The sequence below is a fragment of the Diachasmimorpha longicaudata genome, chromosome 9 (assembly GCF_034640455.1).
Source record: "Diachasmimorpha longicaudata isolate KC_UGA_2023 chromosome 9, iyDiaLong2, whole genome shotgun sequence".
In the NCBI taxonomy this organism is placed as follows: Eukaryota; Metazoa; Arthropoda; class Insecta; order Hymenoptera; family Braconidae; genus Diachasmimorpha; species Diachasmimorpha longicaudata.
The window spans coordinates 4736270-4764075 of NC_087233.1; the positions used below are offsets into that span (position 1 = coordinate 4736270).

The following is a 27806-nucleotide window of genomic DNA, read 5'->3' on the forward strand; positions in this document are numbered from 1 at the left end:
TATCGAGTTAAGGAAGTGATATCTGGAGATATTGGAGGGTTGCATGTAGGGGGTTTCATTTACCGAATGAATAGTCAAGATTGTGAATGGATTAAATAAAAAATTATCAATTTTGACATTCCTGTTCTGTAGGAACCTCAAAAAAATTTTTTGGTCGTTGAACGCGGTCTTTTACTGAATATGAATTTTTTTGATGAGTCTCCTCTACCGGAGCTGCCTGAATAGGTACCTTTTTTTTTCTAGATTCCATCGTAAATTTCCGTGCCTGTAATATGAAACCATTTTCAACCTTCCATCCCTCAAACAGCCCCTAGAAATACCACCTTATCTCGGAAAATAGCTTCTGTCGAATTCCGTCAGCTACAAATTCCACCGAAAACTACTTTCAACTTATTTTTACGACTGTTCGGATAACTCCGGGTCACTGCTGCACAACGATCGATTGTTCAGTACCACCGTGCCAGGGGGTGGTTGAAGAAGGGGGATGAAAAATGTGTGACCCCCTTTTTTTTTTCACGATTTGAGTTGGGTGCAGGTTACGAAGGCAAAATACGACTCGGATATGGCCCACAAGAAGACTTATACACGTACACATGTACAATTGCATGGTGGGGGGTGGTGGCGGCGTCGTGGCTGCTCACGGGGGTTGTATATAGGGTAGAAAAGCCGACAGCTAGACTAGCCCAGGTATTGATCCCCTTGCGGCCGGTTGGCAAGTTTTCTAAAGTTAAAAATACACGGCCTTGCAACGTGTGTGAATCCTCACTGGGATAAAGGAGAGATTTACCCACCCCTGATTTTTTCTTTTCATCAATTCAACCCTTTTAACACCCACCCACCCATCGACCCAGTCTCTATCAAGTATTCGCCTCTTTTGGATCACGAAACCGTTATAACTCTATAAATATTTTTTTCAAGGGAAATAATTGGTGAAAAATTCGGAAAAAATTCAGAGAGATGAAGGCACAATTTATTGAGATACACAATTTTTTTCAAATTTTTTTGAATTTTTGGGAAGAAGTGAAAAATTATTTGGAAAAAAGGCTTTCTGTCAGAGTGTTGACACTTCTCGATATTGAGAAAATATATTTTAACCGGGTTAATAATTACCATAAAATTATGAAAAAAATCACTGAGATGGAGATACACTTCCTCCAAATGCCCAATTTTTTTCAAAATTTTCCCATTCTCCGGGGAGAAGAAAATAATTTTTCACTGACCGTAGTGTCTTCGCCTCGCGTGAACTGATTGAATTTCCTATGTTTCTCTCACTTTTCGGTATTGATTTTAATAGGGGTTGTTATTGTCCCCCTCCCCATTCACCCGGATCATAAAATGTGAAAAAAAAAACGGGGGACAAGTAGAAGCCCATTATCACGAGTTGGCAAACAGTTTTACGACTGTTACTACAATTATGCTTTTTTTTATCACCCCCTCCCCCCTCCCCTTCCCAGCCGGGGGTGAGAACGGATGCTCTTGCAACGAGAGATCAAAGTATAATATTTTCTCGCAAAATCAATTTTCTCTTTTCTCGCTTCCATTGAAAAAAAAAAATCCCCCATTTCTTTCATTCACTTTTGTCATCCCCTTATCGTGAGAGGCGTCTCCCGATAACTAAAAAAAAAAAAAAATTAATCAGATTAAAATACATCAGTGATGGCCTGCGATAGACTTCTGGTATTTTCCCTGGTCGTTGAGTGCGACCAGCGTCAGATCAATAACGACACGGCCCACGAACAGACACACGGTACTAAAACCGTTGCTCCAGATAACAAAACACCGAGAAGAATATATTGTGCCCTCTCGGCCGCACACTCTATAGACCTCCCCCTCGTGCACTCAACGTTAAGCCTCGCATCTGAATGCCGTCACGGATCGTCGAAAAGTGGGTCAAACGATGCTGAATAAGAGGAGAAAAGTTGTTTGTATCGAAGTCATTTCAATTTCTGGGGATTCAGATTTATACTCACGACTTTTATTGTCATAGGAAACACCAACGTATTGGGGTCGATAAGGACCCCAGATTGTGGTTGGAGCATTACTCTATTTATTGAAAAAAAAATCACCCGTTTTGCCCTCGTAGAACGGAAGTTACAGAAAAAACAACGCGAGAATCCGACGGTCGCCAGTTCAATCACGATTTTTACAGGTTATCACGGGGCAAAATGGATTTGTCGCAGGTCAATCAGATGGACAATTTTCTGATCTTTCGATTGAAAAAAAAATCATCGTTGTAGCACTGATAGGTGCTGAGATAATCGATAAACTGTGAAAGTGATTGTATTTGCTGATGGGAGAGATCGAGCAATCAATAAATGATTTATGAAAATTGATTTGGGATTTTTTCCGGATCTAATGGGGCAAAATGGATGATTTTTTTTTTATTTTCATGGGGAACTTACGCACTTTGTAACTGACCGATTTTCATCGGTCTAGGTCTGATAGTCGATAAGGCAGACGGAAGAATTCAAAGACGATAGTCCTTTATTTGGAATGAAGAATTGTTCTACCTCGAGGTGAGTAGTTTCCTCTTAATTTTTAAACGAAACAAACTGAACAATTCCATTTTAACATGGCGGAAATAGCTCTAGAACCCAGCGGATGACGAACGACTCTCGTATTTCCCCGGATAATGGCTTTCGTACGTTCTCTCCAGTGCTACCACGCCCCGGCGTCTCCAACCCCTTCTTCGCCGAATGCTCTTGCGTTTTTTTCACCCTCTTTCTCGCGTTATACCATCCCAACCCCCCGCGTATTTCTCTGTGTGCACTCGATACTCTCCTCTATTCCACTCACGTACTCTCGGTGACTTCCGTGGGCGTCTACCCCACCCCACCCCCCCGCACTTTTTATTTCTTTAGTTTATAAAGCAAGGGGTGAATTTAAGAGAAAATTGATTTTATTGATGTCCCTCGGGGTCGTGAGTGGGTCTACCACCTTATAATGATTTTGGTGATTATTGGGGGATGAAATGTTGAATTATTTAAAGTCTTCAAACTTTGAATCACCGAAAATTTTTGAAAAATATTTAAAAAACAAATTTTGTTTCACGCGGACTTGTATCGATATTCAAAAATATCTGATGACTTCTATCTGATTTGTGTTCATCGGGTTCATTAATTGTTGATTGATGTTGTTAACACAATTAATTGCAAGTCATTACACCATTCGCCTGATTTACATGATAACATTGTTGCTATTGATTTTAATATTTCATCAGTTAATTAGTCTGACGTTATAAATTGCTCAGATGATGCCACAGTTTTTGTTGATTCTAATGCTTCACTGAATCATCATTCCATTTTAACTGTCATTGATAATGACAAGCGATAAACAAGATTATCCGAGTGATTCTCATGATGAAACACGCGACGTTAAACCCCATTTAGTATTAAAAATTATTGTTTTTTAGAAGAATAAGATAATTCTCAACAGCAATTAAATCTTTACGTCACAGGATGTCATGCACCATTGCCCGTGTTGACTTGGCACCGGTGTTAACGCATCCAACTCTCCCCCTTATTTTTAATCTCTCGTTTTTTTTTTCTTCGTTTTTTTTTTGTGTCTCACTTGAGCATAAAATTAGGCCTCGAGGCGTTAAAGAACCAGCCAGGGATCTAGACGCTGAATAAGAATAGATTATTCGGCTCCGACTGACATCCGTAACACCTGCCATTACGTAAATACCAGAGAGAAAAGTGACAATGCATTTCTCAACACTTACCATCATTATTTTTATATACATTTTTTTTTTGATTTTTAAAAAATCATTTTTAGACAAATTTTCGTCACACTCAAACGCATCGGAATCACACGACGCCCCCATTTTATCGATCTGTCTGCCTTCCCCTCTTTCATCCTTTTATCGTTTTTTCACGCCATGAGACTCTCATTCCTACCTATGTCACGCCCACACATACGTAGTGACTTGTGGATTTGAAATTTTCACAGAATCCAGAGTCTTGGGAAATAAAGAGAAAATTATCGTCTCATGTGACCGACAGGGGAGGGTTAGGGGGTACATAATGACCCCGTTCAACAGATCAAAACGTCTACCCACAAATTAAAAAAAAAATCGTCCATTTTGGCCCACCCAATCGCGAGGAAATCGCGAATCAATTTTTATAGCTCATTTATCGATCGCTAGATCATTTTTATCTGACTGGGGCAAACTGGATTGGAGACGATTCCATCGGATAACTGGGGACATTACAAATCGATGTAAAAAAAGACGACTCATTTCGCCGCAGTAGATCCCCCAATAATCCCAACTAATTCTATAGATCATTATAGATCATCAGCTGTTGAACGCCTTTTCGATTTTTCGGTGTAACTCTCGTTCTATGGGGGCTAGACGGGTAATTTTTTTTTTAATTCACATGTACATCTTCTGGTCTACACATTGGGGGCATTATTGACCCCAGAACTATCTCCCTCTCTCTGAAATGGGGGTTTATTTGTTTTATCGCGTCAGGATAAACGGAAAAATGATGTTTTCATGGGATCTAATTTTGGATGTGCCCTTCAGATTTCTCATTCAACACCTCCACCATTGTGATACGACTCAACAATGCAGTATCCGCCCGGAGAGGACACATTGAGGCGCATAGTGCAAGTAGAAAAGGCCATTGTGTCCAGTTACATCGTAATTCAATAAAGTTTCCTCGGTAATTCATCAACTCACGGAATTTCCCCCGAGCCTACGGCGGATATCAAAACAATTTGTAACGAGCTAACGAAGTATGCGGATTTCATCGGCCACCTTGTTTACATTCCAGGGGGCCTCTAGTGTTACAGAAACATGGGCTTAAATGCCTTCGGTGCGGTTTTTAAATAGCACTCAGTCAGACAGTGACGAATTTCTCAAAATAGAAAAAAATCATTTTTCCTCAATTTTCAAAAGATTTTTCTATATTTTCTATTATCTTTATTGTTGACAATAAACGAAAATAGTTTTAAAAATAAAATTTTCATGTTCTTTTAATCTTAAATGTGTTACAACAATTGTTTTTTCTCTAGATTATTATTTTTGTTTAATTTCAAAATTTTACGTTTTCAATTGTAAAATTTAAACAACGATTCGTTTTCATAGAATCATATTGTGTATGACGGTTTTCGGAGTTGATAAAATTTTATTTTATTTTTTAGTTTATAATTATCAGGTTTTTTGGGAATGTGAAGAATTTTTGGTTTCAAATTTTTTTTTCCTGTTCTAATTCGAAATATATTCAATACCATTGCTGATGTCAACATCACGACAAAGTTGACATCACGATAACGTCGCTATCAATGATAACCTGCTACGAGACTTGGAAGAGCGCACGGAGCGCCAGATAACGCGATGTTTCGTTTTTTTTTTTCATTCTCGTGACTGATGAATAATTTACACGGAAAGTTTCATGAATTTTTACGAGAGGTGATATATTTTTTACATTCAGTGATAATTTTTCATTTTTTTACGTTGACGGGAAGTACAAATTTTGAAAAGTAAAAGAATAAAAACAAAAAAATCGCGAATCGCAGAAGTTTGACGAATTGTCCAGAAACTTTTCTGTTCTTTTGAGTACCAAATGATCGTTATGAGAGGAGGAGGGGAGGGGGGGTGGACTGAGTCCGGTGTTACGTCCATTACCGAGCACCAAAAATTCTCCAATAAATAAAAAAAAAATCATCCATTTTGCTCCCATAGAACGGGAGATACGATACAAAATGTGACGATGATCTAAAAATGATTGATGATGTATAGAAAAAGGATTAGGATTTTTCAAGGATCTATTGAAGCAATATGAATTATCTTTTTTTTAATTCATTGGAAATTTTCCGGTCTATCATAAGCGACCGTGATCGACCGCGTGCCCCCACCACCTCTCGAGATATCGGAATTTTTCAATGGAATCGCAAGGAAAAATACCGGAGTGATCCAGACATTGATAAGTGATTGATAAAAATTGATCCAGAATTTCTTAGGGTCAAAACGAGAGAGAAATAAAATAAAGAATTTTTCCTCTGTACATGTCGGATTCTGCTGCCACCACCAAAGGAAAAATTCTAAAAATTGATCGATGATCTATGAGGATTGATTGCGGATCTATAAAGATTCCATTTGGACAACATTGATGGATTTTTTATCCCTCAGGATTTTCCCCAAACTCTTAGATGCGCCAAGGATCGATCGAGTTCCTTCGAAAAGCGTAAAAATGATTTAAATTGATCAATGATCTATAAATATTGATTGGGGATCTTTAAAGATCCGACTCAGATGAAAGGGACGTCCTTTTTTTTCTTTAACGGGAACCATCCCAGGGTTTTGAATACACCCATCGGTCAAATCCACAGAATTGAATTATTTAAAAATCATAATGATCCAAAAATTGATCAATGATCTACGAAAATTGATTCACGATTTTTATGGGTTCTATCAGTGCGAAATGAATAATTTTTTTTTCCATTTCCTGAAAAATTTCCTGATCTTTCCAATGCATTAAACGCCAACACCCCCTCCCCCTCCCCTCTCCTGGTCTATCCAACCCATTAGCGTGCGTTGAAGACTTTGGAATGAATTCGGAACGATAGATCGGAAATGCAAAAATTCCGAAAAATATTTACCGGACTTCCTAATAATGATTTTGACCCTCTTTTGCCAGTCTGCAAGTCACGATTAAATATCGAACTGGTGCATAATTGAACTTGACAATGCCAGTAATAAAAGAATGGGAATAAAAAGGGGGACGAAATAAGTGAATGAGGATAATTAGGTGTCAAAGAAGAAACGGAAATGGACATTTGCGTCAGTTGAAATGGCCGAATGAGGTAAAAAAAAAAAACATAAGAATATCAATCGAAACCACCTCTATATACGCAACCAGACTGTTCAAACAGACGAGTTGTGAATGACGCAGCTGAATTTTATCGAGCATTTTTATTCGTGTTTGTGATATTAAAATGTCTATAAAACTACGATATACATCTCTCGAAGACATGAGAACCGTCAAAATACTGTCAACTTTATTTCCTCAAATTTAAAAAGAGAGAAATTCGTTGTACCATCTATTTTTAATTTTTAGATTTTGTTTTTCGCAAATATCTCTATATCTACCAGAATTATTAAAATTTTCACCAGAAACATTTTTGTAGACAAGAACTCAATCTACAAATGAAATTTTGGCAAAAATCTCGATATCTCCCATAGATTTCGAGTTTTTCAACGACAAAGTAAAGTATAACAATACAACAAATCAGAAAAAACAGGAAATTGTGGTTTTTTTAAAATAAAAAAAAAATATTTTTACTCGCGTTATCTAATTTTAAAGACTCCTAATATCTATAAATAATTGTTCGTTATTTTTAATTTTTTTTTTAGGTTAAAAGTCGTAAATAAGTGTTTTGGTGTTTCATGGCCAGGTTTAATTATAAGAAATAGCGCTGAGGAATTTATCTATCCACTCTGTTTCGCCCAGTTCGACTATGCTCAAACATTACGCAATAGTAGAATCGGGCCATCACTCGTGACGACCTGCCAACAGTTATTGGCAGGGAGAAACAATGCTGTGAGTTGTCGTTGGCGTAATTATTTTGTTTTTCAAGGATGAGAGAAAATAATTTGTATCAATTTCACTGAGAATAGAATCTTTTAGAATGTGGAATCAATACTGACCCCATTCGATAGGTCAACAAAAATTTGTCTCGATAAATTAAAAGATAATTCATTTTGCCCCAGGCGAACTATCGATATTTCTGAGACAAGAATTTTTTTTTCATTATGTCCTAAGGAAGGCGGTAATTCCAACTCTGTGCGCCACTCTGGGGTCAACAGTGACCCCACTGAACATATCAGTCAATTTACGAATGAGTTAAATAGAAAAGACGACCCGTTTTACCCCAATAAAATTCTCAATATTTACAAACTGCGATATCATTTCTAAAAAATCGAATTGAAAATGAGTTTTTTCGAATCCCATGAGAGCTTGCGAGGTCGGTAGTGGTTCTATTCGTCCGATTGGCCCATTGACCCACAAATTTTGAAGAATACAACCCATTTTGCCCCAACCGAACAAGTAATATTCGCAAAATAATAAATAAATTATTTTTCTGTCCCAAAAAAATTGGATAATTTCAGTCCTGAGACCTTCAGGAATCGATAGTGACCCCATATTGGGTTAATCGGAGAATTGACCCACAAATTAACAAAAATACGACCTATTTTGCCCCAGCCCATCTCTCCAAATCCGCAAAACAAAATTCCACCTGTATCGTAACAGAAAAAGGGGCAAAACGATTCGTCTTTTATTGCAATAACTGGATAATAAATTTCCGGAGCGATTCAAAGAAAAATAATTCACTGTGATTGATCGTAAATAACGAGATATCGATATTTACTTTATTCAGAAAGAAAAGAAAAATTGCTCTAAAAATGTGATAATTCGATTCTCGTGACGTCGAGGCCATCGACATGCCCGTGAATATTCCATACGTCGTAAACACGAGAATGAAAAACTTCAAGGTTAACGGAGCGTGACTTTAGTACACACACGTGTTCGCCATGATTGGTTATAAAAAAATGTGAAATGGAAGGGGAAAAAAAATAATGGCAAATTAAAATGAAAATCAGAAATTTTTTTTTTCCCTTCACTCTGTGATTCCCAGTTCCGAAATGCCCGGCGATGCGGGTGAATATGCGAGACAGAGTCGACAATTAGCGATGGTAATTAAGCACTGAGCATTGAGATACAGTCGAACCAGGGGCTTATTGATTTTTAATGACAAAATTAACGAAATAATTTGGGAGGAACAAAATTTCTACTGGCTTTTCGTTTGTTTCTTATTTCTTTCATTCATAAAATTTTGTGAGACTTTTTTGTCGCGTAATCGTCCCGTAATTCCCCTGTTTATGCGCCACATGAACTCAGAGTTTTCGCTGATAATCTCGTATTTACCCAACAACTGATAAAAAAAAGGGAAAGAATCGAATTTGAGGAAAAAATGTTTCTAGATTCACCAGAAGATAACCTGTTTTGCCCCACTGATTATCTTATCACTGGCACGAAATTATTTTTGAAAAAAAAAATATTTCGCTTTTCTTTGAATATACGGGGTAAAACGGGAATTTTAAAAATGTGAGGACAGATTTCCAGATGTGTTGACTGAATTGTCAAAGCCCCACCCCTGCCCCACCTTACGATTTACTCCTTATCTGATAAAAGACACAATTGAAATTAAAAAAAATTGAATTTCCCGCTAAATTTTTATCACTGACGCGTCATTGGCCGATTCCCGGGAGTGAATTTGCACTCAGAAAATTCAAGGAATTATTGTTATCGATAAAATAACGGAAGACAATTGACAGTTGAAAAGACCGCAGTGAAAGCCAAGAGAAATTTTGTAATAAAAAATTTGAATTTCCCGGCATTTTCCACAGTCACGTCATTGATGGATTTTCGTAAGTCACTTCCCACTCGGAAAATCACGGAAACCATTTACTCCGGGTGTTGTAAAAACGCTAGATCACGCGGAAAAATCGTGAAATGCATCAGTGCAATAACTCTAGGGGAAAAATAAAAAATCTAGGGAATTTTGAAATTGTAAAGAGTGAAAAATACTCACGTGGTATTTAGGATGTTTAAAAAGCCCCGAGGTAACGCGTGTCAGACGGATCGGGAAAAAATATTTATCCTTGAATAATAAAAAATGTCATAACATCACTTTGAAAATAAATATGCAATTTCCTCTTGCTTCACTTATTGTTATTAATTTTTATATATGCGATAAAAATTGCTTCCGGGTTGGGATGACCCTCGACAGATGCCACAAACTGGAAAACACACCTCAACGATCCAACAAAATCCTCTGTTTTAATCCAAATGTCAAGTGTCCACTCAATTCACTTATTCAACAATTTAAAATCCCTACGAAACCGTTAATTATTTATTATAAAAGTAAAAAATGAACAACAAAATTATCGGGAGATTATGTACGACGTATGGTGATATATTTTGAGTCGAAAAATAATAATCTGAATTTTTAATTTTATGTTTAAGTTTTTTATCCGAAGTGTTGAATCTCAATTATCAATTTTGAGGTTAGAGAAAATTTTTATCCCTAGTTTAACGTTTAAAATGAATTTTAGGTTTTTTTTTAATGTTCTTATCGGTATCACGATCTTCGATAAATCGTCCCCGTCACTCCCGAGTGCCGATGCGAGACTGAAACCGCTGGGGAACATGTGGGTGACTTACATAGCGATAGGGGGAAGTGGGAGAGAATTCAGATGCGTTTCAACGCTGCGACTCGAGTGGGGGCATTTCGTAGTGGGGGATTTCCACTCCTACGGGGGTTCGGTGGGGATGGTGGGGTGGTCAGGCTGCTGGTGAGGGGGGAGGGTGGGCAGGGGGGCGGTTGGCAAGGACGTGGTGAAGTCGCCGCGAAGTCTATAGAGGCGGATTGCAAAAGCGGAATTATCATTTTTTTTTTATTGACAAATTTTTTGAGTGGGCGGGGTGGGGATGGGGGTGAAGCTAGAGGGATTGAAATTTTTTTATTTTCGGAGCCGTAGAATCAAAATTATAGAAAATAGTGGGGGATGATCTGAGGGAATGAATTGGGATTTTTCGGGGATTGGGGCAGAACAGGTTAATGACAATTTTGAGCGGAAGATTCTTCTGAGAAAATTTGATTTTGATTTTTCAATGCGATTTTAATATTGAGGAAATGCCCCATAAATACTGGACAAATATTGGACAAATACTCGACAAGTTGCGGATAAATATCGGATAAATACTGAATAAACGCCGGGCAAATAGTCGGCAAATTTGGGATAAATAGCAAATAAATACTGAGCAAATACTGGATAGGTATTCGGCAAGTAGTGGGCGAATACTCGATAAAATTTGGATAGATATTGCATAAATATTGAACAAATACCGGATAAATAGTCAATAAATTTGGGATAAATGCCAATTAAATAGTGAACAAACGCCCGATCAATACTGGACGAATACTGGGCCAATATTGGAGAAATACTGCTAACATCATTTGACATTTGCGATTGACAATCATATTCCTCAGCATACGTTACTTTAACCTGATCAAGACCTAATTGCACGGCCTACGGTAACGCTCTGCCCTGATGAACCTGATCAAGACCTTGTTTCGACCTGATTACGCTTCCCCACCTCTGGATTCCTTATTATAGCCGACCCGTTTCCGGTATGCCATCAAACTCACCTTCCGACATTTATAATTGGGTTGACTACCAAGAGAAGTTCGGTGAATCGATATAAGCCGACTATTGGCCGACACTACTTGAATCGATAGTCAACGAGGGCATAATGGGTCGAATATTGGCCGCGTCCGTTGGATTGACAAATCCGGCCTGGGAGTCGATAAAAAGGTGTGACACGGGAAGAAGGTAAAAGCCGAAGCAGGAAGAGGAGTACATTGACACTGAAATTCTGTCCACCTTTCAGAAATAATAAAAAGAAATATCAACATTGAAAAATAAATATGAATCGCTGGTCTTTTTGTTATCGCTCTCTTCTTTTTTTTTCTTTCCTTCCATCAACGAACAAAGGATGTCGCCATCCGTGTAAACAAAATGTCGGTGAAGTTGAAGTACTGTCAACAGGTGACAGTTGGCATTGGCACAGATTTTGGTAGATATTTTACCAAAAAAAAAATCATCAAAACAAAACCGTCACCCGGGGATTCCCAAAAAAATTCTAAAATTCTTGTCTACATTTTCATAAATATCCCACCCCCAGGAGGCGCTGCAACAATTCTGGTGGTGCCATTGAAAAGTCCGGGAAATTTCTCACAAAACCAAAAAAAAAATACCCGTTTTACCCCCATAGAACCAGAGATATCGGTAGAAACGTAAATGTATCCGGAAACTGGTCCAGCAGAGGGCCACAAATTGACCTTCAATTATCCCAACAACCACGGGGGCAAAATGGGTTCTCTTTTTTTTCATTTGCCTTTAAATTTTCTCAGCTTTCGAATGAAGCCAGTTGTATTCAGATCTCCCCAGTAGTTCACGAGATACCAGCCCATTTGTCCCCAACAATGAGGTCAATTTGTATGAAACGATTTTCTCGAGGTTGAGACCTGAATGACCCGCGTAAATTCGGATTTTGCCGGTAAAAACTCGTCACTCTAGCAACTGGAATAGTGAAGGGACCTTGACAGCGTCTACAGGCTAGCACGCGCTGCTTGTTACGGCCCTGAGTTTAACTGCAAACAGGAACAAGACGATTATCCGGCAAATGAATGAAATCGAGTGAGTATACGCACTGTCCACGGTGTAATTTTTTTCGTGCTTCCTTGATTCGTTAATAAAGAGAATAATTCAAATTGTTTCCGATGAGAGAGATCCATGAATGAACAGGAACCTTGAGATTTTTTTCATAAATGAGAAAAACGGTTTTCAACGGAGATTGAGTGCATCAGGAAACGCAAATCAAGGTCCTATTTGTTTTTTGTTTTCTGTGATTACGATCGCAGGGACTTCCGGAGGATGTTTGCTGGTGATTTCATGATTTTGCAAAAAATAGAATTTTTTTTTTCACCTCAAAATAGCTATCAACGTCGAAAACACTGATAAAATGGAAAAACAATTTTTGAGGAAGTGGTGAGGGAGGGGGGAGGGGGGAGGGGAAGAACGATGACTTCATCAAAAAGATAAGAAAATTTACCAACGATATAAAAAAAAAATATCGAATTTGCGCGAGCGGATGCGGAGAAAATCCTAAATGAATTTTTATAGATCATTCATCGATCGCTAGACCATTTTTCTACAGTTGGGGATAAAGAATTGGAGATGACCCCATCGGATAGACATCAGGGCCATTGCGAGTGGAGTTCAATGAAAATAAATCATTTTGTCCGAGTAGATCCTCCAAAAATCTTAAATGATTTTATGGATCATTCTAGATCATCGCAGGCCAGTAATTTGGAATTTATGACGGCGATTTAGGTCAGCTCCCTTCTTGGTGAAGTGATTAACGACTAATTGACAGAATAAAAAAAAATCATGAAAGTTTTAACTCAATTGGTATAATGGTATTTCATCTTTTTTTCAGTGGCACGAGTGTATGTCTGTTCAACACGGGGTATAACCACTGGAGACTCGTGGCGAGTAACAAGTATACGGCCACGGTCGCCCCGAGGCCTTCATACCTGCACAACTCACGCCAGAGGAGTCGTATTACGCAATGCAAGCAATGGTTAGGTACGACTCAACGTGATGTTCTTCAATAACTAGTATTTTTAGGATAGAATAACCAAATAAAAAATACTGCATCCCACAAAATTTAGTGAATGAAGTCGATAGTGATTCCATTCGATAGATCGGAAATTTTCAGATGAAATGAAAAAAAAAATTGTCCATTTTGGTTCGGTAGATCCGGAGAAAATCGCAAATGAATTTTCATAGATCCTTTCTCGATCGCTAGATCATTTTTCCGGAATCAGTAAAAAACGGATTGCATCGGATAGTTCGAAGGACCTCCTGTTGGACGCAGGAAAAATGGGTCATTTTGCCCGGATAGATCTCCCAAAAATCCTAAATGAATCTATAGATCATTTTAGATCATCGTCCGCTGAATCACTTATACGTTTTCCGCTGTAACTCGGGTTCTATGGGAGCTAAATGGATGATTTTTTTTTTGATTTGTAGGTAAATGTCCTGATCTTTCGAGGGAGACCGACATTGGCCGCTCCCTCTCCTCTTCATGAAGGTCGTTTTAATGGCGTGGCAGTTGCCCAAGTGCATGCGGAAATTGGATCGAAACAAATAAATAAAGAACAATGAAAATTTCCGGGAAAAAATTGTTTAGGGAAATTGTGATGAATCCATTGTCGAGACAATGGTATCCACCACAAGAGACAATGAATAAATAAATAAGTTGTGGGAAGAGAGGAAATAAAAACTGTTAATAATTCAATTCGATTGATTTCTTTTTTGGGTCTCATGATAGCATTGAGACGTTATGTTACAGACGATTTAATAACAACTGCACTGGCAAATGTTGCAGTGAATTTATCACCTCTTTCTTGATTCAGTGGACGAAGAGAGGTGGAGGAGAGGTGGGTAATTTGCCGTCAGGAAGACACCAGCGTCGTGCCAAATACTTATTTTAAATATAATTTGAACGATAAATTTCACGTGGTATACCAGTGTGTTAATCTCATCAGTAATTTGCATTTAAAACTTACTTTATGGTTAATTATTTTTATTTTTATTGGTGAAACATTATTCACTGATTTTACGACGCACACCAGACAATTTTTTCAGTAGCTAATAAGTTTTTTAATGAGTCTCCCACAATTAAGAGAATTTGATTATTATTATGGTGATGGGTTCATTAGAAAGATCGTAAAATTTCACGTAGAAACGAAAAAAAAATAATCTTTTTTCGCCCAGAGGTTCCTGAGATAATCATCAATGAATTTTTATCGAGCGTTCCCTAGATCACTAGATCATTTTTTGAGCATGGTAACGAAATGATCAGGCGATGATTCCACGTGATAGCGAGAGAAGTTCTAAAGTAAACTGAAGAAAGATCGCTCCGTTCGCTCGAGTAGATCCTTCAAAAATCCCTAATAATTTTATAGATCATTGATTGCTAGACCATTTCTACATTTTTCGGTGTAACTCGGGTACTACGGGCGCTAACTCGATGATTTTTTTTTATACTTTCTGGTAATTTTGCAAGGTATTGAACGGGGTAATTATTCACCCCATAATTTTCCTCCAAAAATTCAATCCCCTCTGGATAATTAAATTCTACCGCTGAATAAGTCGCGATCAACTGCAAAAACGTCTGAATAATACAGTAATATTCCACTCGAGTGCGCCTGCGGTGCTAATGTGGATTTCTCGTTATCGAAATCACGTCAATAAAGCCCCGCTAATTACCCTTGCCAATTAACTACGTTGTAAAGTCCAAGTGTTGTTAATGGAGATCAAACGAAACTTGAGAATAAATATGAAGATTTTTGGTGAACAAAAATATCTTCCGTATTGATCTCTTGACATTTTAACAGCACATCAATTTTCTTTTGCAAATGTAATTTCAAGTTGATGATTTTTTTTTTCTTCATCCTTCATTTCTCGATTTACTGGCCAATGAAGCATACCATTGTTCATAAAATATACGTGGGGCTCGTAAATAATAACGTTGATAAGAAAAACCACTGGACGATTATGGCTTTGTCGTTTAATAACGCCAACGACACGTGTGCACAACTAGACGAGGTCATTTGGTGATTCTATGTCAATTACCATTGACAATTACTCTGTATTCATATTTTTTCTTTAATTAAATTTTCATTATTAATTGAATGCAGTGCAATTTTTCAGTAGCATAAATAATGCTCACAAATTAGAAAAATAAATGGCTCTTGTAGTTTCCGTAGAACCCGGGGTACAGTTAAAAATATGGCGGCCATCGATGATCTATAAATGATCTATGGAATAGTCTAGGATTTTTTGGGGGATGCACTCAGGCAAAATTAGCGATTATTCTTCGATTCGGTGGACAATTGATCGAGCTATCCGACGCAATTATTCTCAAGATTATGATAAAATGATCCATCACTCGATCAATGATCCATAAAAGTTGATTCAGGATTTTCTCCGGATGTACTGGGGCAAAACGAATATTTCCTCGTTCAAATGGTGGGTTAATTAACCGAGCAATTGAACGGAATTATTACGAATTCCCCATCTCTCACAGTTGGAAAGTTATTTTTATCGCGATTGGAATTGACGAATTTAGATGTGTAAATTCAATTTAGAATACCAAAATCGTCTTTTACCTAACAACCCAGCGATATACAGAGGACGAGTGTGGTTTTGTCTATTTATAAATGTGGGTCGCCTCTCTGAAGACTAACCGACACTCGTTTCGTCATCGTTTGAGCATTTCTGAGTGCCTGTGAGTGCATTAAAAAAAAATCGCAAAATCCTTGATTTTGCTCGAGAATGAAGAAATTAAAAAAAAAAAAATTCCCCAATTTTTCACCCCTTGGTTTATCTCGGGTGAGTGGTGGGGAGAGGTTAATTGGGACGAGTTAAAATGCGAGACATTTGTGGATGGGATAAGAGTTTGGAATGCGAGTGACATTTGAGGGATGGTCTTAAATTAAAACAGCTCTGAGCTGGCAGAAGTGGATAGTTTTGGTTGCCTCACTGGTACCCCGGTTGTTTTGGCAAGGACCGCATAACACCCAAGTAGTTAACATGGAGGCCTCACTCGGAGCGCCGCTATGCACGATTAGCCAATTTATTTACTCGTTGTGTGAGGTTAATAAAACACTTTGTGCGTGACTCAAATCGAAAAAAAAAAGAAATCGATTGAGTGACGATTTCAGGGGTAGGTTTTGGGGGTGGAGAAGGGAAGAGAGGGTTAATGATGACGGTAATGGACAGATCAGAGAATTTACCCACAAATTAAAAAAAAAATTAACTGTCTAGCCCCCATAGGATCTATGATGATCGATAGAATGATTCAGGATTTTTGGGGCATCCACTGGAGCAAAATTGCTGGTCTTTCCTTAGTATGATGATACAATGTCTTGGCTATCTGATGGAACATTGCTGATCTATTCTTTCTCAGTTATATCAAAAATGATCTAGCGCGCAGTGAATGATCTAGGGAAATTGATCTGCGATTTTTTCTGGATCGGATCAAGCGAAATGAGTCGTTTTTTTTTTAAATTGTGCTGAAATGTCCTGGTTTCCCGAGCGATGTCTCCTCTACGTCTCGAGAATTGTCGTAGAAATGAAAAATTCACTCAAACGGGGAAAAGAGAATCAATTTTCTTTGTTTGATGGGAAATAACGAAAGTAGTACACGAGACGCATTAATAAATGATATTCATCGACGTTTCGGTGGCCAACTGTGGCGTTGTATAAGTGCATGCACGGAATTCATCGGGGAGTCTACAGTTTGCAGATTAACCAAATAAACTCATTCCCATCATGCGATGCCTCCTTTCCTTGGTTCCTCCCTTTCCGTCGAATTATCTCAGGGGCTGATGGAGTTGGAGGGTTCGTGTTGGGCTCCATGAAAAGTCGGTGAAATTACGAAGAAAATGAGCCCCATGAACCTATGCCTAGCTCCGATAGCTCCAACGTTAACACCAAAAACGTAAAATGAAAAAAAAATAACCTAAAAAGTGCAAAAATTGTTTGTCGATATTTCCACGAATAATTTCAATAAACAGGTCATCAGGCTGACTTTTTCAGCTGAATTCTTCCGTTCTTCACGATGAAATCACTCTCATTCTTCGGAAATTGAAAAATTCAAAATCTAACCTCAAAAAATCTCGATAAATCATTTCGATGAGTAATCGAAATCAAAGTATCGTTACGCAATTTTTTTTCAACGCAAATTTTCCACTATCTTCACCGATTCGACTTGTTTACGTTGAAAATAATGTTCAAAGTTATTTTCGAATTATTGAAAGACAGAGAGGTGCCGTGAAGTAGCAAAAATTGCTTTATTTAAAAAAAAAAATGTTATTTTTAAAATTATGGAAATGAATGAGGCCACGGGGGATAGCACAGGGTCTGACTCACCGGTGAAATATTTCGGGATGAAAACAAAATACGAAAATTTTGTGCAGAGGCGAAGCGACAAAACAAACTGGCTAAATCCAGACGTGGACGAGTGGTATAAGACACACTGCGGCCGTAATATTCCGCGAGTCTATTGCGTTTGTATGACAAACTCAAACGGTTTTACAAGGATACAGACAATGGCACGCGCAAACTTTGACCCCCACAGTGGCTCGGCAACTTCGCATTGTAGTTCACGGTCGAGGAATCAGCGATTGTTGTGAAACATGTTCAACGGAATAGAGAAAATAGAAGAAAAATTTCGGAAATTGTAAAACTTCGAGTTCATGGGGGTTGGTAATGACGCCATTTTGTAACTCTGAAATTTTTTGGTGAAATTTATTGAGGTTTGGCTGATCGGATTGATCACATTTCGCCACGAAATGAAAAAAAATCGGCCCATTTTGCCCGATTAGATCCCCAAAAAATCCTAAATCATTCTGTAGATCATTATAGATCATGCGATGACAGGTGGATTAGACATGTTTTGTTGCAAGTTGAGTTTTGAGAAGGTTAAATGGATATCCGTTTTTTAGGAGAACAAAGTTCCGAGAAAATCCCGGATTAATAACGATAGATCATTTATAGATCGCTAGTTCACTTCTGGAGGGCGGGGGCAGAACGGGAGGGACACGATTACATCAGATAGCGGAAGAATTTCTCAGTAGAGCCGAAAAAACCCGAATTATTTCGCCGGAGTAGATCTCCCAAAAATCCTGAATAACTTTGTAGATCATTATAGATCATTCATCAATCGGATTTAATCGGAATCCATCAAGGCTTACTCCGTCGACTAGATCGACATACATTTTGTCCAAATGAAGGAAAACTGCTCATTCTGGCCCTTTAAAGACCCCAAACACCCTAAGTAATTCTGTAGATCATTATAGATCATCGATCCCTAGATTATTTCAACACTTTCCGCTGTAACCCCTGTTCTAAAAGGCCTAGACAGTTCATTTTTTTTTTAATCTGTATGTAAATTTTCTGACCTATCGATTTAAAATATCATCGATTCTCCATTCCCCACCCCCGACATTTCCATAATTTACTCATTAAGTTATTCATTTTTTATTTCACATTTCTCGTTCCAATTCTCCCGGCTATTGATTCTGGAGTATTGAAATACCCGATCGGCTTAAAATATCCCATCCTCACCTCTACAACAATTGCACCCAGTGATGAGAAAAAAAATGAATGAAGTACTCTTATCGAATTAAGGTCATCGTTGATAATTCAAAAGATTAAAGTAGTTTATTTCTGTTTCAGAACTCCACTGGAGTATTGTCAGATGAATAAAAAAAATGAATAATAGAGGAGTGAATAATTCCTCGGGTTTAACGAACGCTTTCACTGATTTTACCATCACCAGAGCTAAATTGTTGTGGTAGCGAGAATTTAATAAAAAAAAAAAATGAAACAATCATCGTAACGTCTGATCGTCGAGGCGTTAAATCCGCTGTCTCTCGTTCTCTCTCTTATCATCATTTTTTATTCGCGGATTTATGCGAGAGGATTACCAAATGCTGTCGACAAATTCTGATATTTTACTGATAGTTTTTTTTTACCGATAAAATTGACAATTATGGATATTTAGCAATGTTAATTTTTATCTCACTGGTAACATCGACAAAAACGACACACATTAACGTCGAAAATGACAAAGCAAAAAATATCTTGGTGTTGGAAAATCAGTTCCTGTCGATATAAGATAAAATCAAATTTTATACTGCAGACGGAGAGAAATTTCTGACTGTAAAATCCTGGTGACGTAAAGAGGCGCCAAAAGGTGAGAAAATTGTCGAGAAATCCCTAGAAATTTTACTAGAAGTCCCGACAAGTTTTGATTTAACAACATTAGATTTTTTTTGTAATCGAGGAATTGCGATTTTTCCTAACTCGCGGACTTGAATTTTTATGACAAAATTCTTCGCAGAATAACATTTCTGTCAGAAGTAATTTTTTCAGGTCTTTGGGATAATCAACAACAATTTTCTACAAGAATTATAGCGTTAGAAGTGGAAAAGTTCTGCAAAATGTCAGCCGAAGAAAAAAATTCCAACGTTGAAAAATTCATTTGTATCAAAATTTCATTAGAGATAAAATGAATTTTTCCCATAACTTTCCCTAAAATTCCGCGAAATTTCTCTCAAAAGCACCAGAATATTTTCCACCCAATGGATTACAATTTAAACCATTGATAAATTAACATGATTAAATCATTTTTAATTTTTCTTAGGATTCAAAAATTTCTTGCACTCATCTTAAAATTTTTCTCAGTTCGAAATTTTTTTTCCACTCCGAATTTCTCCCCTATCAGCATATAAATGGCTGCATACCGTCTCCAATAGTTGAATTATCCTGAACAAACGATTTTCAAATGATTGTTTCAAAATTGATTTCCCCCTATTGTTCATGGAAATAAAAAAAAAATTCCATTTTTCAGTGAAACAAAAGTTGTTCATTTTATATTTCTACCCCCTCGCGCATTATCCTATAAAAGCAACAGATCAATATCAAGCGAGAATTGGAACGTAACGCCAAGATCAACCCGCGTGACCCAGTGGAGACGCCCCGTGTATTTCCATCTAGCGACTGTAGCGCCAGTGTAATAAAATTTTATCAACTCTCATGCAAGCAGAGGGGGGAAAAAAAAATAAAACTGTAGGATGAAAAAAAATTCTAAAATGCTGGAGTCATGATGCAGATGTTATAAACAAAATTGTAAAAAAAAAATAGCGGTTATTTTGATGGAGGAAATGAAAAGGAAAAAGAAAACGTAACGACGGTGAAGCTGGTGGGGAGAGTTCAAAGTCGAAGTATCGATGATATAATACGCGAAGCCCTGCATGGGCTGGCAGTGGCTAAAATTAATTCAAACTGTGTAGTTTCGGATTAGGAAGGACAGTCGATGGGTTTCCCTCTTTCATGTACATGCACACTGAATTATACAGCAGCACTTAATTTCAGTGATTAAAAAAAAATTAGTGCAGTTAGGGAGACGTACAGTGAATGGGGTAGATGATGACCCCATTCGATAGACCGAGAAATTTACCTACAAATTGAAAAAAAAATTATCCCTGTGGTCCTCATAGGAGCCGAGTTACGGCGAAAAATGTAAAAGTGATTAGTGGCCGGATGATCTATAATGATCTATAGAATTAATTGGGATTTTTGAAGAATCTATTGTGGCGAAATGAGTGGTTTTTTGTGACGTTTCTCGGGAATGTCCGGGCCTTGCCATTGGCACCATCTCAAACCCATTTTATCTCATTACGAGAAAAATGATCTGGTGATCGATGAAAGATCTATAAAAATTCATTCAGGATTATCTCTGGACCTATTGACGTTGAGAGGGTGATTTTTTTTTTAATTCCACCTGAAATTTTTCAATCTATCGAATGGGGTCACCATCGACCCCGTGACTGTCACAGGGTAAAACGTTGTTTTCAGACTGTTTTATTGGAAAATCTTTTGAATTGGAATTCCGTTTGCCTTCTCGTATTTTTCTGGTAAACGGCCCGTGGGGATGGGGATTTGAAAACATTCGCTTGGACAAAAGAAAAACAACCTAAAATCGATATTGAACGGTCGCAGATCGGTGGCGCTGGCTCGACCAGCCAGGAAACGTTTCGAGATTGCTTTTCTTTCCGCGTCTAATGGCATAACGCCCGCACCCCACCTCCCCCTCTCCTGTAGCTCCAACGATGATGCGTGTTTTGCCCTGTTCTCACTCTATTTTTATCCAATCACTCAGCATCACGATTCATCCTATCCCTCCATTCAAAATCAATTTCATGGGTTAGTCCCCCCTCCAAATCCAAACAATTTCTTTAAATTTTTCTTTCCTCACCAAATAAAAAAAATGTCACGGAATGGTGGACACATGGGGTCGATCATAACCCCACTCTACAGATCCGGAAGTTGTCGATGGTGTGAAAAAAAAAATGGCTCGTTTTGCCCCAGTGGAACCGGAGAAAATCCTGAATCAATTTTTATAGATCATTTCGCGATCTGTAGATCATTTTTACAGAATCGGGGCAAAATGACTTCTGGATGATTGGATCAAATAGCCAGAGATATCATCTGGATAATTGAAAAACCAGCGCACATTTTGCTACCGTAGATCACTCAATGATCCCGAGTAATTCTATAGATCATTCTAGATCAACGACCGCTGAATCACTTTTACATTGTTCACTGTAACTCGGCTCCTATGGGAGATAAACTGATTATTTTTTTTTCAATTTTATATAAATCTCACCCACTATTCGATGGGCTCAAGTCCAAGGAGGTGACGGAAAGGGGAGGGATGAAGCGTCGACAATTTAATCGTAAAAATTAATTGAATGCGATAACACTGCAGTTTTAGTAGCATCAACCGCTTGGAAATTGTGGCTGGGTTGCCACGGGCGTGGATACAGTGCGATCGATAATCGAGGGTAATTGCTCCCGAGGGGGTATGTAATACGTATATGTGGAGCAAGGAGGATTGTCACGGCCTGTTGGACTGAGGAATTTAGTCGATAGCAAAATTTTGATGTACGACTGACAGATCAGAATGCACCTTGTTAGGGATCCTCTAGTGCTTCACTTGCCCTTTGACGTCTGTTTACAACCCCCTACGTATCCTATCCTACCTCAACTACCCCCATAATATCGAAAACAGATAAATACACAAAATATGGGCAAATTAAAATCAAAATTTATAACTAAAAAATCAGAAAACCACTTTACCATTTTTTAAAAATATCTTCGCCATGAGGGGGGGGTGGGGTGTTATTGGTCGCATGTGAAAGACGGGGAAATCCCCTTGAGATGGAAAAAAAACTTTTTTTTGGTGATAATCAATCGAGATAATGGAAGAGAACTGATTTCGATAATCAATCACTGATTGTCAACCTCGATAAACACTCAATCAAAAATAATGTTTTTGTTTTCAAATCAATATTGAACTTTTTCCGCCCATCGAATGAGTCCAACTCCCACCGTTCCAAAATAACAACAGACTTAACCCGAAAAAAATCTTTTTACACAAAAAAAAATATTAAAAAGTGAAAATAAATTTGAAAATTTTACTCACCACTTCGAAAACACCTCAAATTCCCCTCGATAATCTCCCCGATCACTTACGCACACACACAGACTCCCAAAAATCACAAAGCACTCCCTCTCCCCCCAAAAAAAAAATTTTAAACTCAAAAACTTCCTTCCGTGCGATTCAGAATGAAAAAAAATCCTTCTTCATGAACTCGTTCGATTTCCTTGCGTTTATGATGGAAAAAAAAATTTAAATACCGCGTGTTCACGGTATCGTGAGGAGGTAAACAATTCGATGGTGAAAATTAACAAAAAAATTTTTGTTTATCCCTCAATGAGACAGCAGTGCACGCAACTCGGTGTACCAGCGGAGACTGACTGCTGCTTCGTAGTACAATTCTAGTTGTAGCCGTCGGTGGTGGTCCGGGGTGATGGGTGGTGGAAGGGAGGAGGGATGGGAGTCACGAGAGGAGCGCGTGACGTAACGTGAAACAGGACGAGTCGACGCAGTTTTGTAGTGATTGAGGGCTACGGGATGTGGAAGAAAGAAAATCGAAATGTTTTTTTTCGCATTTACCGGGGGATGAAAAGGGCCTGAAGAGGGCGGTAAAGGGGGTGAGGGTGGGAGGGAGTGTTGTTGTTGGGTTATGTAGGTTGGGTGACGGTCATTAGTGGCAGTGGGACACGCCAAGATTCGGAGAGGGTGCAACTTCCCTCGTTGTCTTTATTAGGGGGTGGGGGTTGGAGAGGGGAATCGCTGGGGGGTCGATAATGGTCGCATTGGATAGATCGGAAAATTTACCCTCAAATTAAAAAAAACAGAGAGCTTTTTGGGTCAGTAGATCGCGAGAAAATCGCAGTTGAATTTTTGTAGATCATTCATCGATTTCTAGATCATCTCATCGTTATCTGGGATAAAAATCAGATTTCTTGGGATGGGGTTGACGTAAAGAGTTGATTGTAGTCGCATCTGATAGATCATGAAGGACTCCATGATATTTGGAGATTAAAAATGTATTTTGGATGTCCGGATCCAGGAAAAATCCCAAATCAAAGTTCATAGATCATTGATTTCTAGGTTAATTTCGCATTTTTAGGTGTAACACGGGTTCTATGGGCGCAAAATGGGCGATTTTTTTTTCCTTAGATGTTAAATTGTCGGAACTATCTAGCAAATTGGCGCCCATCTGCCTAATCTACATTTTCGTACGTCTTTGCGCAAAATATTTCAATGAAATCGCGAAAATCGTTATGTCTTAACATCAAACTCACCCGTACGATGAGTTTTGTCCAGGCCGGTTTTGCTGGATTATACCGGGTCAAGGTATCTATATAGCAATGACATGGAAGACTTACAGCTGAAGTGTATTCGTTATTCGGGCTGCGTGCGGTAATTGGCGGAACGGTCCAAGGCTGAATCGTTGACACAATAACGGGATACGTTATCCTATGCTCCTTTTGTCGCTCCAAGTGACATCCAAGAGAACGATGGTAAGGTACTTCATTTCACTCCTACCGGTATCACAATATCATATTTTTTATTAACTGTTCATTTAACTGAAATGGCTTGTTTTCGACCGTTATGATGAGACGGAAATATTTTTCATTTTTTTTTTAAAGAATTTTCTTGGTATTTTTTTCATACTCATAGCTTACCGTTCGACGGGATATTGCGGGCCCATCGCTAACCGCTAGGGTAATGTAACTGTGCATCGGTTGTACAGACACGGTAATCCACACTTCTGTAATGAAACGAGACAACAATTGGTTAACGAACAGGTTTTATGTGAAAATTTTTTTGAACAAGTTCTTGTTGCTTTGTGGGGTTGATATTGACGAGTGGGGCTGGGAGGGGAGGAGTGAGAGTGAGTTTAATCGATAGATAAAAAAATGTCAAGAATTACTAAAAAAAATTACCCAATTCGGTCCACTAGATCCCGAAACAATCCTAATTGAATTTTTATAGATCACTTCGTGGATCTATAGATCATTCTAACCATTTTCGATCGATCGAATCGATGAAGGGGGAAAGATTTGGGACTCATTTGACATATATTATAAGATGTGATACACGATTTAAAAAAATGGTTTGATTAGCAGCAGTAGATCCCCAAAAAATCATAAATCAATTTTCATAGATCGTTTTTTCGAATTTTAGGTTAGAATTACACCTTCTCGTCTAGCTCCCGTTCTATGGGAGCAAAATCAACGATTTTTTTCTCAATCGCCGTGAAAATTTTTGTTCTTTTCAGTGGAAGTGGCGAGACCTCCCCAGTTGAACCACTTGTTAAGAGAATCCCTCATACGTACAATATTTTTTTTTCGTATGAAAAGCTGAATAACAGCATTAACGTATATAATCCTGAGCATTTGTTGGCCGCAAAAGCTAGCATATCCACAACCACGTCAAAGCCTCCTCCCCGTTTCCTCACCATCTCAGTAGCAACCATAAAGCATTATCATTAATGCATTCAGTACACGGAAATTTTCATTAATAAATGAACAAGGAGATGATACAGCATTCCGTATATCATGCTGGGTCTCCTTATTTCATGCTGTCCCCTCATTTCTGCAGACTGTAACCCATGTAGTGGACATTAATCCCACAGTGGAGACTTCTCCGAACGAAAAGGGGATTATCTCTAATACATTCTCTGTGCGCATTTGTTATTTTTTTATTATTTTTTTTATACTTTTTTTTTTATTCTGTATTTTTAATCCTCTTCATTTCCATTGCTAGCTGTGAGAAGTGGCTCCGGACGACCCTGGGACGGGGCTTTTTTTTTCCTCTGTTTCATGCTCCACCCATACTACCCCCATCGCGCCACCCGCACGCGGTCCCTTCGTTTGTTGGAAAGGGAGGGGTGGAGAGAATCCTGGATGACGGGCGGGAGACGGTGGAATTGGGTCATGAGTTTTGCCAGGAAAAACGTGAGATATATATTTTTTTTTCCTGGTTTTTGTTTTGTTTTATTTTCGGGTATGGGTGGAAAAAAAAATACACGTCTGATTGGATGGGGACGGGGGTGACCTCGTTCCGAAGATCGGGAAAGTTGGGGTGGAATTAGAAAAAAAAATTATCCGTTTTGCAACAGCAGATCTGGAGGAAAACCTAAATCAATGTTTATGGATCAGTTATCGATGGCTAAATCTGATTTGGGGGGTGGTGGCTGAATTGATTGAGGATTATTTTATCTCGTGGTCATTTTTTGGGGGGATTGAAAAAAAATGGTGCGTTTTGATTGAGTAGATAGAGAGAAAATCATAAATTAATTTTTATAGGGGATTTATAGATCGTTATAGATCATCTGTGGATCGTTCCTGAAGATTTGGATTGAAATGAGGCGATTTAGGGAGGAACTGGGAGGACTTTTGACTGAATCGAAAAAAAATTAGATGTTCTAGGGTATTAGATCCGGAGAAAATCCTAAATCAATTTCTATAGATCCATGATAGATCCCTAGATCATTTCTATACTACCGGAGCTGAATGGATTAGGAATGATTAGAGAGTAGCCAGACCCATTTCTTATTGATTAGAAAATAGGGACGACTCATTTAGGTCAAAAAGATCCGCCAAAAATCCTGAATAATCCTATAGATCATCGCTAGATCATTAAAAAAAATATTTTGATATAACTCCCGTTCTATAAGAGCTAAGTATATTTTTATTTTTTATTTCTGGATAAAATTCTCGATCCATCAGATGAAACTGGCGCTGCAGAAAAATTTTAGGGGATGAAATTCCTATTAATTTTTGTTAAGCGCCATCTAATTTATCAAACGCACATTCAACTCGTAAATTGAATTGATCAAGTGGATGTTTAGTATGAGCCCACTTGTAATTGAATTCCATCGTCAATACCCCCACCCACCACAATCTCTGTAACAATCACTGCGATTAAAACCCAGAGAAGTGCTGGACCATTAGCCAGTTACCGAGAATCCTTGATGCTTCAGGGATTTGACCGGTAATCTGGTCTCACCAGGGGCTAGCGTACACTCACGAGAGCATTATACTAATTATTATATTCTGCGAATAATGAGCATCATTAAGTATTCCCCCCACCATTTTTACCATCAATTGTCAAGAGAAAAAAAACATTTTCATTTCTTCCTTCATTTTAGTTTAATTGAAATGATGATTGACCATGAACCCATTCGATGTATCGAAGCATTCGAGACAGACCGAAGAAACGGTCCATTTTATCTTCACAAAGCTAAAAAAAAATAATTAAAAATTCTGCTAAGTAAACAAAATAAAAAAATTTACTGATATTTTTGTTTTTCAATGATGACCTCAAAAATCATAGGGACAATATCATTTTTGCCAGTCGACAAATCATTACCACTCGCCATTTTTAGAATTCCGTATCTCGAATTACAGATCTAGCGGATCAGCTCATTAGGCCGATTCATTAATCAACTCCTTCGAAAACATTTTTTTTTTTGTCTGTTATTTTGAAGAGGATAATATTAGAATTGAGAGGTGATGTGAGTCGCATTTTGAAAAATGAAAATAAAAACTGCGATTGAACACGCGGGGAATGATTGATTGGGCTGAACACGGCGTCAACATTTTCTGAATATTATTATTTTTTTTTTTCTTCGAGTCAATAGAGGAAAGACTTCGTTGTGGGTGGATGATGGTGGGGTAGGGGGAGGAGGAAGAGGAGGAGGCATTGTGACGATTATTGTTGTAGCGACGCTATCGGACGAATCGTCAAGGTCGTGGGTGCGGTGACAGACGTTGAAAACGATTTTTCAGGTGACCTTTTATCGAAATTTCTATGTTAATGATTTTCGAGGGAATTGAGTAACCGTGACATTTTTATCTCACCACGATATCGCGGGGAATTGTTTGTTTGGCCTTGAGAGTAAAAATTTTGAGTGAGTGGGGAGGAGAAGGGGAGGGAGGAGGTGAGGGACTTTCAATGATGTGATGATTTATAGCGGGGAATTTGTGACGATGGGCTGATGTTTTACTGATGCTCATTGTGGTTCAGTGTTTTTGGTGCTTATGACTGATTGATTTGAAAATTCAATGATACTGATGATAAGAGATGACCGAATTACTGATGACTGATGTCATTGGTGGTATTGATTGAGGGTGAATGTCAATGGTCGATTACATTCAATGATTTTTATTG

General features: G+C 38.2%; 1 protein-coding gene and 1 long non-coding RNA gene across 3 annotated transcripts in view; one reads left to right on the plus strand and one right to left on the minus strand.

Moving 5' to 3' along the window:
• LOC135165850 (protein Tob1-like) overlaps positions 1 to 23038 on the minus strand; it is a 29893-nt gene extending 6855 nt beyond the window's left edge. The window contains exon 1 of one of the 2 annotated variants that reach the window (XM_064127594.1): positions 22701 to 23038. The gene's annotated coding sequence lies outside the window, so the exon portion shown is untranslated. Of the gene's footprint in view, positions 1 to 9600; positions 10228 to 22700 lie in introns of those variants that run through there. The other variant, XM_064127593.1, reaches the window with a different exon arrangement.
• On the plus strand, positions 1713 to 4958 carry LOC135165873 (uncharacterized). Its single transcript, XR_010299588.1, has 3 exons — positions 1713 to 1921; positions 1988 to 2516; positions 4529 to 4958. It is a non-coding gene; the product is annotated as an uncharacterized LOC135165873 (long non-coding RNA).
• Positions 23039 to 27806: the final 4768 nt, after the last annotated feature.